This window comes from Talpa occidentalis, unplaced genomic scaffold (assembly GCF_014898055.3).
Source record: "Talpa occidentalis isolate TD23 unplaced genomic scaffold, MPIMG_talOcc4v2.1 talOcc4.9, whole genome shotgun sequence".
NCBI lineage: Eukaryota > Metazoa > Chordata > Mammalia > Eulipotyphla > Talpidae > Talpa > Talpa occidentalis.
In genome coordinates this window covers 28845206-28857690 of record NW_023605305.1, presented here as the reverse complement: position 1 = coordinate 28857690, position 12485 = coordinate 28845206, and positions in this window count along the sequence as shown.

Genomic DNA, 12485 nt, shown 5'->3' with positions numbered 1-12485 from the left:
CCCATACCCATTCTCTAACCCCCACCTTCCCTCTCTCCCTCAGATCCCTCCCCCACTCAGCTTCTCTGAAGCTTCCTCCCCTCTCCAAGACCACTCGTCTCTTTGGGCCCCCACTTTCAATTCCTCTTCACCCTGAACCCATCCCTGATCCACTGCCTTTCTCTGAGTCACCATCACAGAAGGTGGGTGACCATCCCCCACTCTTTGTCTGAGCCCTCCTCCCCCTTCTTCTTTCTGTCTTTCTTTCTTTCTTTCTTTCTTTCTTTCTTTCTTTCTTTCTTTCTTTCTTTTTTAGTTTATTGAGGAAGGAGAGCAAGGAAAGAGCGACGCCTGCAGAGACTCAGACAGGACGCCTTAAAGAACAAGAACTGCCCCCCTCCCCTTTCTGAGCCTGTCTCCTCTCTGTACCCTCCTCCGACCCTTCCACATCCTGCTCCACACTCACTGTGTACTTCAGGATCCAGGCCAAGAAACACTTGAGGGTGTCTGGCAGGCCTAACTGGCAGACCAACTGCTTCACACAGGGATCCACAATGCCCCCCTCACTGAAGAACAACGGTCACACGCCTGCTTGGTTACAGCCATTCAGGCCTTAGCTGACTCCCACAACCACCCAACTCCCTCCCCGTAGATAAACCACGGAGGATATCAAACCCAAAGAAATACTCGTTCTGTTCCCACCACTGCCACCCCTGCAACATGTGGCTCCCCAACACAGGGCCTGAGTGGGTGACTGGTGGCTGGAGGTCACACAATTAGCCAGTGGCATCCCACTGGCCCAGGGCCCCAGTCCCCCCCACATCCCCCCTTCCAAGGCTCAGGTTGTCTCCAGCCCCCACCAGATCTCATTTCTACCAAGCCCCATGTCAGGGTCCTGACAAACATACAGCTTCTCCAGAAGGGTGGCAGCAGAGACCAGGGCAATAGGAACTATAGGAGCAGGTCCCTGAGTCCCCACCACTGAGGAGGGAAGACACAAAATCTTCATGCCTTCCTCACCCGATGGGGCTCACCTTGCCCCCCACAATTTTCTCCAGAAAGCTCAGGGAAACACAGTTATCTCAGCAGTCCAAACCCATCCATCACCTCCTTTCCCTCCAAGAACGGCCCAGTCCAGCATCCTCACCCAGCCCACCTCCTCCCCACACCCCTACCTCAAGCTAAATAAGTCTCACCTGATGTCCTGCATCCTGGAGCAGCCAGGAGGTGAGCCTCACGGCCCTGACCATGCTGAGCGATGTCTGGATGAAGCCGTCTGATTCACAGTAGCCAATTCGAAGGGGCTGGTGCTAGAGTATATCTGGAGGCAAGAGGGACGGGGTGGGACTTTGAAGGGAGGTTGGACTGGGGACAAGGTGGCCTCACACTCCAGGAGTCAGACTTGCAGGCCGTGGCCTTGCATCAGTTATCCTCACTCAGAGAAATACACAAGAATTCCCCAAGAGCCTTTGAGCCTTCTTATATGCTGTCCAGGTCCCCTGGGGGAGCTGCTGGAAGAACAAATGGGTGACAATAAATCACACCAGAGATTGAGCGGATCAAGTGGATTAGCAGGTAGTCGGCAGATCTGTGAATGAGTGGTGGGCATATGTAGGAGATGGTGAATAGGTGGGTGGACAGAGGGTTGGATGGGTAGATGGGTGGGTGGATGAATGGATGGTGGGACTTGAATGTGTGGGCAGATGAGTAAGTAGACGCACAGCAGGAAATATTTTTAAGCTAAAGTGATCAGCAGAGATTGAAGATGAGGAGATCAATAAAGGCAAATTATGGGTGACCCACAGTGATCCCAGGTTTCTAGAACTGGGACATGTGTGGGGAATCAGATGAGCAACCATTAGCTGAATGGTGAGCAGAGATTCCTTTGTGGAGAGGGTTCTGCAAACCAGATGGACTAGGTTCAAAGGCCAGCACTGCCAGTTACTCGCTATATGATTACGGGCGAGGCATTTCACGGCCCTGTTAATAGGAAGAGCAATGCTCGTTCTGTAGAGTGTTAGGATGAAATGTGAAGAGCCTACACATGTTAGGAACCAATAAATGTTGCAGAATGAATTAATGAATAATGAAGACTGCCAGAACTGGAGCAATCTTCCAGTCCAACTTCTTTATTGTACCAATGGGGACACTGAGGCCCAGAGAAGTGACTCGGCCAGGGTTACTTCAAGGTCTCAAAACCCAGCTGACCTAGATATTAGGCTCTCTGAACCTTTGCTAAGTGCTCTACTTGCATGCGCTGGGCATGTGATGTGGGGGTCCCCCTGGAAGCAATGACACTCTGGCCCCAGGGAGCCAAGAGGCCAAGGAAACTGGCATCAGCCGCAGTGGGAGACAAATGTGACTGAGCATGTAGCCTCCTTGCTCACTGCACCTTGGCTGGGAAAGGAAGTCTTGGCAGGGGATGGCAGACGGCACGCAGGTCCATGAGGAATGTGGGGTCTGCTCCTCTACCCAGCTCACCTCCTCCCTGAAGGACAGGGGGTGCTCACTGGGGTCCAGTGAGTGCATGTCTTCACTCAGCAGGGCTCACAGGCACGGCACCAGGCTCTCCACATGCCGGGCCATGGGGCCAGCCACTGTGGTCACTGCATAGAGAAGAGGGCAGAGAAACACCTCCCAACCTTTCTGCTCTGCGGACCCCCCCCCCACACACACACACACTGCCTAGTCTCATCGGGTAGGGGTCAAGGGGTCTTCCTCTTCAAAGGAAGAGGCCTGATGCCATCCTAGGTTGATAGACCAGCCTGGAACAGAACATCCATAGGCCAGCAGGAGAGATAAAACTAGAGAGAAAGAAGCACTTCCTAGCAGGGCAAGAATCAGTAGTTTAGGGAAAGCCAGTTGGGAGCCAGGCACCAGCTTCTCCCAGGCACCTTTGTCACCAATGGGGCTGAGGTATGACATAGGGACTGAGTGAAGTGTCATTGGAAGAAAGGCTGACAGGTTTGTCTCTGAATGGGTGAATGGGTGTGTGGCCACAGGCACAGACAGGAGCTTACCCGATTTCTTGCCCTTCACAGCAGAAGAGACTTCAGAGTAGTTGCAAAACCCCAAACCCCCAAATCCCAGTTCAGCACCTGCAGAGAAGGGCCCGGGTGCCAAGGAGACTTAACGCACAGCCAACGAATGCCCCCAGGGCCCAGCCCTGGAATAGGAGCTGCTTTAACCCTTCCATGATTCTCTGCTATGCACAGTGTAAAGTCAATTATCTCTTTGACAGCCCTTCAAGCTTCTAAAGTATCCACTTTTTTCACAGCTTTCCCTTGCAGCCCTTTCACACACACATATTGTTCCAGGCAAAGGCAGCTGCTTATACTCTTAAAACCTTCTAGACTCTGCACCAACTCCGCAGGGCCATCCTTCAAAACCAAGTTCAAATGTTGCCCTCCCTTTCCTTGTCCTGATTCTGAAAGTTTAAAGTATAGGGTCTTAATAAGTCTCTGTTAAAGAAAATACCAGCTTCGGGCCTCCCCGGTGGCGCAGCGGTTGATCACTGGGTTGCGAAGCTGCCCGCGGCCTCTGCAGCGCCGGTTTGATCCCCGGCTGCTCCCCGGCCACTGGAGGAGGGTCCCACATGGTGCGCAGACCTCTCCTGCCTCCCGCTGCTCCCCTCAGCAGTGTACTTCGGTCCTTCTGCCTGCTCTGCTCCCCGCTCTGGCTCTGGTGAATTCTCTCACCCTCCCGCGCTTCTGACTGTACCCAGTGCTTGTATAAACAAAAACAAACAAACAAATAAAAAAAAATGCCTCTATAAAAAGAAAATACTAGCTTCATCTGTCAGTTCCGCAAGCTTTGACCCTCTCCTAGAAGCTCGATCACTTTCTGATTAAGGCATTTGGGTGTCTGGGAGCACAGCAGTGGCAGGAGGCAGGTCTGAGAATGTTCTGTGTCCCGACCACAGGGGCCACCACAGAGCAAGTACCCAGCGTGGGAGTGAAAGAGGGATGAATGGGCAGGGAGATGGGTGGATGGATGAGGGGAGGCAAATGCAGACGGGTAGGTGGATAGCTAGCTGAGTGTTGGAAGAGATGAGTGGCTAAATGAATGAATAAACAAGGACTTGTGTAAGTTTTTCAAGGATATTGCCCGACTCAGGGATATTTGTCCATTTTGTTCATTGAGCTATCCTAAGCACTAGTATGGAACAGAGCAAACAATAAATATTTGTTAAATAAATTAAGTGTGGGTAAATGGTGAAATTATGTGTACACAGAAACTGAGGTGGTGACTACATGGGTGGATGAAGAGATGAAAGAGGGATAGATAATAACTGGATGGCTGGATGTGTGCTCATGGGGAAGTGTACGTGAATAGACGTATATATTAATGAATCAATGAAATAATGAACGAATGAATCAAAGGTCCATTCCACTGCCATCTCTGCCAATCATGGCATGTTTAGCTAAAATGGAGACACAAGTTATTTGAAGTCCTCCTACCTTCACTCATTTCCCCTAATGCTGAGTTGAGTGCATGAGAGTTGATGCAGGGAGCAGACGCCTCTACTCCCCCGGGCCCTAGTCCCTGTAGGCTGGGTTGAGCCTACCCCGCCACCAAATACCCGAGGTGGTATCCTGTGGTCCGGAGGCCGTAGACACCACAGAAGCTGGCTGGCATGTGGATGCTGCCACCTGGGTCAGTCCCCATGCCCAAGATGGACCCCTTCTCTGCCAGCAGAGCTCCCTCGCTCCCTGAAAAGCCCCCGGGAGTTTCCCTCAAGTTCAAAGGTTTCAGAGTCTGTCCATAGATGGGGCTGCTGCAGTCAAAGCTGAGACAAACGGAAGAAAAGGGGCTGAGAGGTGTAAGTTTAAAGGGGAGGCTGCCCCTCCCCACGCAGATGCTGACCCCCCCCTCAGGAGTCAAGCTGGGGGCTGCTGCGGCTCCCGTGGTTCCAGGAGCTCTTGGTGTCCCTTCCTGCTGAGGAGGGGGCACTGCTGCCGGGCAGACCCCAGGCAGACCCTGAGCAGGACTCCTGAAATAAGCACCAGGAGACCACCGCCTGCTGTGGGAGTCGGGGCAGGTTCCTCACAAAAATGAACACACTAGAGGTGGAGTGGGGAGGACAGAGGAGAGAAGCACAATTAGAGAGAGAAGCTAGGCGAGAAAGAGAGATGGAACTTTTCAGAACCTCAGAGTCTGAGGGTCCTTGGAAACCAGGAAGCCTACCCCCACATTATAAGATGAGGAAACAGGCTTGGAGGGCACCAAAGACTTGCCCCAAAACCTTGGTCCTGGGCATCTGCACACCGGCCCCGCCTCTCCCTCCACCCTGGACTGGGACTTTAAGTTTCCCCGGGCCCATCCCGAGCCCCAGCCCCAGCCTGTTCTCTTCAGAGACCTGAGCAGCACGTGGGGCACATTGGTCTTAACGAAAGGGATAGCTCCCTGAGCCTCGAGCACTTCCGCAATGACCCCGTCCTTGGGCACGGGCCTCTCCGGGAGCTGGGACAGGCCGCACGTGGAGTCAGGACCCTGCAGAGAAGTGACATTAACTCCAGCCCATGGCGCTCAGAGTGGAATAACTCAGCCCATCCCACCCCCACCCTCACTCATGCTCACACCCCCTGAGACAGTGCTGCACCCCAAGGAGATGGCAGAAGAGCCTGGTGGCCAAGAGTCTGGACTTGGGAGCCAAGCCACTGAGTTTAGATTGTAGCTGCCACTTCCTAGCTGTGTGGAATTAAATATCGTGCCCAACGTCACACACGTGGATGTCCACAGGCTTGGTGGCACGCCTGCACATACACACGCATGTCTGCTGACGCACATCCACCCTGGGGCTCACCATGCAGTTTTAGCAGTCCTTCAGGCTGACGGGGACCCCATACAGAAGGCCTCTCGCTCTTCTTAAGCTTCTTCAATGCCTGCAGTTGCTCCTCACACTCCTCCAGGAAATCTGTCAGGCAGTTCACCTCCTGGTGTACCGTCAGTGCCTGAGCAACGTGGAGGGAACCCAGGAAAGGGGCTCAGGTGAGGCCAGGGACAGGGACTCACCCTGCCCCCTCCCACCATCTGACTCAGCAGAATAGAGGTGACGCTGTGCCACGAGCCCCCTTCCAATCTACCTGCATCCCAAGCCAGGTACAGCTGCCCTCCAGCTCCTCTGAGTAAAGCAACAGGTGACATCCTCACTCCAGCCCAGAGCCCTCATTTTGGGTCCTGACTCCTGACCCCAACCTGTTCTAAGTAGCTACAGAGGACGCTCTCCAGGCTCAACTCTTTAGTCTTCAGCTTCTGAACCAACTTTGCCAGTGGCAGCCCCAGGATAAACTGGGGGTCCAAGCTTGGGTCCTGTGGAAATGAAGGAAAGGATGGGCAGATGCCAAAGACTAATCACTCAGGGGTCTCACTGGTGGCGCAGGGGTTAAAGTCTCAGTGCTATCAAGCTATCGCCAGCCACTGCAGCATAAGTTTGATCCCCGGTCAGGGAGCTGACCCACATGGCACAGCAGACCTCTCCTGTCTCTCCCGCTGCTCCCCTCAGCAGTGTATTTCAGTGAATCCTCCTGTTCTGCTCCCCACTCTGTCTCTGGTGAATCCTCTCAACCCCTGCACCCCAGTTCTTGTATGCATAAATAAAAATAAAAAATAAAATAAATCTTAAAAAAAAAACTAATCAACTCAGGGCCACTCCCCCACTCTCCATGTCACACCCCACACAGCCCACCGGACACACAGTTACACACCAGCCCATGTGTTTAGTACATGTTCCTCTGCTCATCAGCACTAAAAATGTGTCCTGGTCTGTCTCCAGGTTGGCATGAAGGTCCTACGGGACAATGATGGTCTCTTCTGTCTTTGCTTCCCCAGTGCCCAGCCCAGTAATGGCACAGACGGCCTGCCCCCTTATGTCACAAGCCAGAAGAGGCCCAGCTGGAGTGGGGGTGACACTATATGCACACCTTGGGATTCAGGGGTATGGAAAGTGAGGTTCAGCTTTGTGTGTTTTACCTTAAGGGGGCACCCCAGCATCCCACCTTTCCTTCCTAGCCTGTCCTCCCATCCTTGTTGATCTATCCCTGGGGAGGACAGGAGATATCCTAAAATAAAAATGTTTATGATTTGGTGGACAATAGAGATGGTTGACTATTATAAAAAAGCAGCAAACCATGAGTGTGATTGTAATCGGTGCAGCAGGATTCAGGAGTGAGGATTCAGCCCAAGGAACAATGTCATTAATGTTGAGAATGAGTCTCGTTTCAGTGAGACTGCAAGTCACCCCGACACTCTCAGTTCATTGGGGGAGCTTTGACAGGGAGGGGCATCTTTAAAAGATGACAGCTACATCAAAATATCACCACGATTTCTAAAATTCAACAAAAATTTTGGAAATTATTAGAATGACTTGATAAAAGAATGGAGCCTCAATTTACATCACTCTTTAAGCTGTTTTAATATATAGTTTAGAACAGATTGCCCTCCTGCTGATTCCCACAGCTCAATGTGCTGCATCCCATTATGGTTTCAAAATAAAAAATATATATATTTTGAAGTTTTTAGTAAGCTGATTTATTACTAATATTTCCAAGGACTTGTTAAATAGGTTTGATATCATAAAAAGCCTCAGCCCCCAGGGTGGACAAGTCCCACCAGAAGTGACCAGAGCCTCCAGGCCAGCAGCCTTTAGCCAAAAGAAATTTCAGGCCTTTGAATACTATTTTCTATGTATTCTACAGAAATACGGCCTCATCACAGTCTTTCCTCTCTCCCTTGGCCTTTCCTGGTCCTTCCGCTTTTAGGGAAACTCAGACATACTTGCAAGGACCAGTTGCAAATGGCCACCCCACTTGAAACCTCCCTGTATGACCCTACACAACCCTTCCCAGACAGAGCAATGAGCCTCTCCTGCTGCGTCTCACAGCTCCACTGGCATCTGGCCTTGGCTACCTTCAGTTATTCTACCCACCCCCCATCATTGTTTGCAGAGCTCTGTTTCCACCACACCCCACTCAGATGGGGAGCATCTGTAAGGCAAGTTGGGGTCTGATTTCAAATTCAGGCATAATGACGCTGTCCCCAGGGCCTCACGGAAGGGAAGACCCAGAAGAGCCCTCTGTGAATATTTTTTAAGATTTTTAAAATTTATGTATGCATACAAGAGATGGGGTGTAGGCTAGAGGTGCAGAGTAGGGGTGTGGGAGGATTCACTAGAGACAGAATAGGAAACAGAACAGGCGGATCTACTGAAATACACTGCTGAGGGGAGCAGCGGGTGAGACAGGAGAGGTCTGCTGCACCACGTGAGTTAGCTCCCTGGCTGGGGACTAAACTCATGCTGCAATGGCTGCTGATAGCTTCATAGTGCTGAGACTTAACCCCTTGAGCCACCAGGGAGCCCATGTCTGTATATTTTTATAGAGGAGGGAATAAGTATTGAGAACCAAGGAGTCTGGAGCCTTAAAAGGAAGCTGGAGATATTAAGGTGAACTCACCCCAAAACCCTTCCACTCCTCCAGCCACCCCCATACCCACACACACCCCTTCAGGTGCCCAGTCTATACCCCAGGTGTCCACACTTACGCCAGCTGAAGGTCTTTATTCATCAGCCACACAACCACATGTGCACCGTGCCTCCAAACACTCAAACCCAAACCACGAGCACAGCTCACGCACGCACAGCTCAGCACACACTCCACAGGCACGTAACCAAGCACAAGCTGCACACAGGCAGACACACCCGGCCAGCATGCCATTAAACACCAACAGGAGGAACCCACAAGGAGGCCCTGGTGTTTGTAGTAAAGGAAGCGAAGCCCACCACCGCGCACAGATGGGGCCTCCGCACGCACACGGGAATCCTCTCCATCATGCTGATTCGCCACAGCAACCCCATTAGCCCTGATTTCCTCTTCATCAGCCAGGGAGGGGCAGCTGCTCTCTGGGGGCAGATTGATTTATCCAACTAATTAGCCCCAATTAATATTAATACACATTCTCAGGAACTGCAGCCGCTCGGGCAGAGAAGCTGCCCATTGGGGCCATCAATCACCGTCCAGGGGACGGCAGAGGACACTCAGGAGCTCCCGAGCACAGGGACAGCACCTCGGGCACAGGCCCCACTGCCAGGGCCTCCCAGAGGGAGTCCATCATCATCAACCAAAGTTGGGAACCCTAAGATACCATGAGCTCACCCCTCCCCAGGCTGTTGGGGAGCCCAAGGCCCAGAAAGGATCCTCTAGGCCACAGAGCAAGCTGTAGGCCCACTGTAAGGCCCTTGACACCCCCCTCCTGGCCCTTCTCTGCCACTCTAGACAGAGGGTGCTGACACTGCGTGGCTCAGTCACTTTGTCCACTAAACACAATGACTCAGGGCCTTGACATACCCCCACGCAAGCTGTCAAAGCTCCTTTTTAAGTACATGACTTCCCAGACGGCCCTATCTCCAGTGGCCCCTGTGCTTTGCATCTATCAGGTGTTCGGGAAACCCAAATGGGGCCGGGGTGAGAAGGGAAATGTGTAAAACAGGGTTTCTCTCTCAGTGGGGGTTGGGGTGCTCAGGGGCAGAAAGAGGCCTGCTCCTACTTCCAATTGCCTCTGTCAGCTTATTTTATTGTATTTTAAAGATTTAGTTTTATTTATGCATACAAGAACTGAGGTCTAGGCCAGAGGTATGGGGCGGGGTGTGTGTGAAAGATTCACCAGAGACAGAGTGGGGAGCAGAATAGGCAGACCGACCGAAATACACTGTTGAGGGGAGAAGCGGGCAAGACAGGAGAGGTCTGCTGCGCCATGTGGGTCACCTCCCTGGCCAGGGATCGAACTCATGCCACAGTGACTGTCAATAGCTTGATCGCTCTGAGGCTTTAACCGCTGCACCACCAGGGTGGACCCCCATCAGCTTATTTTATTTCGACAACTACCCCAAGTGAACAGAGACCAATACTGAGCACTACTCCCTAATGTTACTAACATTAAATCGCTGTTACTAAGGCCTGTGCCTGGGAGAGCACCAGCACTGCCCCTGACTTCAAGGGGCTCAGAGAACATACAGGAAGAATTGATGGTAAAACAAAGAGCCAGCCCAGGGAGACCTGGAGGTGAGAGACTGCGTACCCTGACTCCCTGTATTCTGAAGAGGAGGGGGCAAGGAGAGGGGCCGTGTCCTCCCTTGGGATCCACCTTTTGGAACTGAGGGCTGGGGCCCTGGAATCCATATCCACCCACCTGTTGCCGGAGACGTTGTGCCAGGGCCTCCATCTACTGCAGTGCCATTTCCCTGCGCTTCTGCGCCCTGGGGATCTTGTTCCGTGCTGGAGCCTGCTGCCAGAAGAACAGGACAGCCCCCAACAAAGCAGCCCCCAGAACAGCCAGCAGGAGAAGCACCACCAGGGAATAAGCCAGCCAAGTCAGCCCAGGCATTATAGCACCTGTGTGGATGCAACTGTTCCTGCAGAACCCTGCATGCTTGTTTATTAGAACACCCCTCCGGGGCAGGCACCAAGGCCCTGGGTGTGACCAAACCCAGCCTCCTCCCAGCTCCTTCTTACCCCTATCCAGCCTTCCTGGGAACAGAGATACTGTCTCACTAATCATTCAGAGGAAGAAGTTTTGGCAGAGAGCCTGAGAAGGAGCCCCGGCAAGCAGGTGACTAGGACACAAGTGACACTAAAGGTTTTAGGTCTGATTATATTTGCATTTAGAAAGGCCACCCAGGGTCTCCCAGATGGCACAAGGGGTTAAGACGCAGCATTATGAAGCTATCCACAGCCGCTGTGGCATGAGTTCAATCCCCGGCCAGGGAGCTAACCCACATGGTGCAGCGACCTCTCCTGTCTCCCCTCAGCAGTGTATTTCAGTCAATGTGCCTGTTCTGTTCTCCACTCTGTCTCTGGTGAATCCTTTTACCCCCCACAACTCTGGCCTGTACCCCAATTCTTGTATGTATAAACAAATCTTTAAAAAAAAAGAAAGAAAGGCCACCCCATTGCCATGTGAGGGAAATCGGAGAAGAGAGGTACAGAGACAGGGGCGGGCAGGCAAACAAGAGCCCATTGTACCTGCTTCACATCCTCCTCCCCTCCCACCCCCGGACATCCACCAGCACCCTGGTGCTGCCAGTCTCTGATGGGGTTGTCCCTAAGGTTTCCTGTTGCTTTCAGGATAATCACCAACTCCTTCAACATGGCTCATGGGCCACATGGAGGTGGGCTGAGCAGGCCATACCTGCTGGGGAGAGCAGCTCCCGGGGAAGCCTGGGGCCAGCCGGAGAGGAAAGGGACAGCTAGGAGAGAATGTGCTGCACCTCCCCCTGCAGTGACCCTTAGGGCTAATGGCTTGCACCACGGTCCCAATGCTCAGAGGCATTCATCCCAGGAGAGACAACGCAAGGAAGCGAGGTCCGAGGCAGACAGGCCAACATGCCCTCGCCTCTGCCCCTGCCACAGACACCCCCTGTAAACAGACACAGGCAGAGCAGCATGGTACGTGAACATTGTGTCTCTCTCCAAGGTGTTTGTGGTCACCTAGCAGAGAACCTGACGCCTGGGTATTTAGCACGTGCTCTTGGGATGACTGTGTGATTATCCTGAAAGTACCCTAAGTTTAAACATTCTTTGAACTCCTGATTGATTGATTGCTCTTGGACAAATCAGAGAGGTAGCCCTCTCTAAGCTTGCTTCCCATCTATAAAATGGTAGTAAAATGCCCATTTTCCCATGAGATCACGGATTATCAACTCGACAACCTAACAGATGTTGGATTCTATTAAGACAGCCTACTTTTGAGCATGAGCAGAGCACAAAGAAACCCTTTCACACAGCCGGTGAGCTCTCGCCTTGCTGTGTGGGAGCCTTCACTACAGGGCCTGCAGTGGGAGGTGTGTGCTGTAACCTGCACCAGCCAAGTTAGCATGCATCAGAGGTCACAGCCAGGAACCTAGACTGGCTCAGTGACACTAAAGGTTTTAGGTGTGATCAGATTTGCATTTAGAAAAGTCACCCAGTTTGCACTCCCACCAGCAGTGTAGGATCAGGGGGAGGGAGGGAGGAGCACAGGGGACTGAGGTGATGGTGCACAGGTCATTGGTGAAGGAAATTCTATGGGGACTACACCTGAGGTGGGGGGGAAGCAAACATCGTTTAAAAATGAACAATGGGGGCCTCCCTGGTGGCGCAAGCGGTTAAGATGCAGCCTATGAAGCTGTCCGCAGCCACTGCAGCATGAGTTCGATCCCTGGCCAGAGAGGTGACCCACATGGTGCAGCAGACCTCTCCTGACTCGCCCGCTGCTCCCCTCAGCAATGTCTTTCAGTCAATCAGCCTGTTCTGTTCCCCACTCTGTCTCTGGTAAATCCTCTCACCCCCCCCCATACCTCTGGTCTGCACCCCAGTTCTTGTATGCATAAATAAATCTTTTTTTAAAAAGGGTGATATGCTTGCAAGTGTCAGAAGAAATTGTGTCACAAGTGGGGTGACCGGGGCAGAGAACACTGGATGGGAGTCAGGCTTGGATGAGCACCAATACCACTGAGTACAGGACTGGGAGTG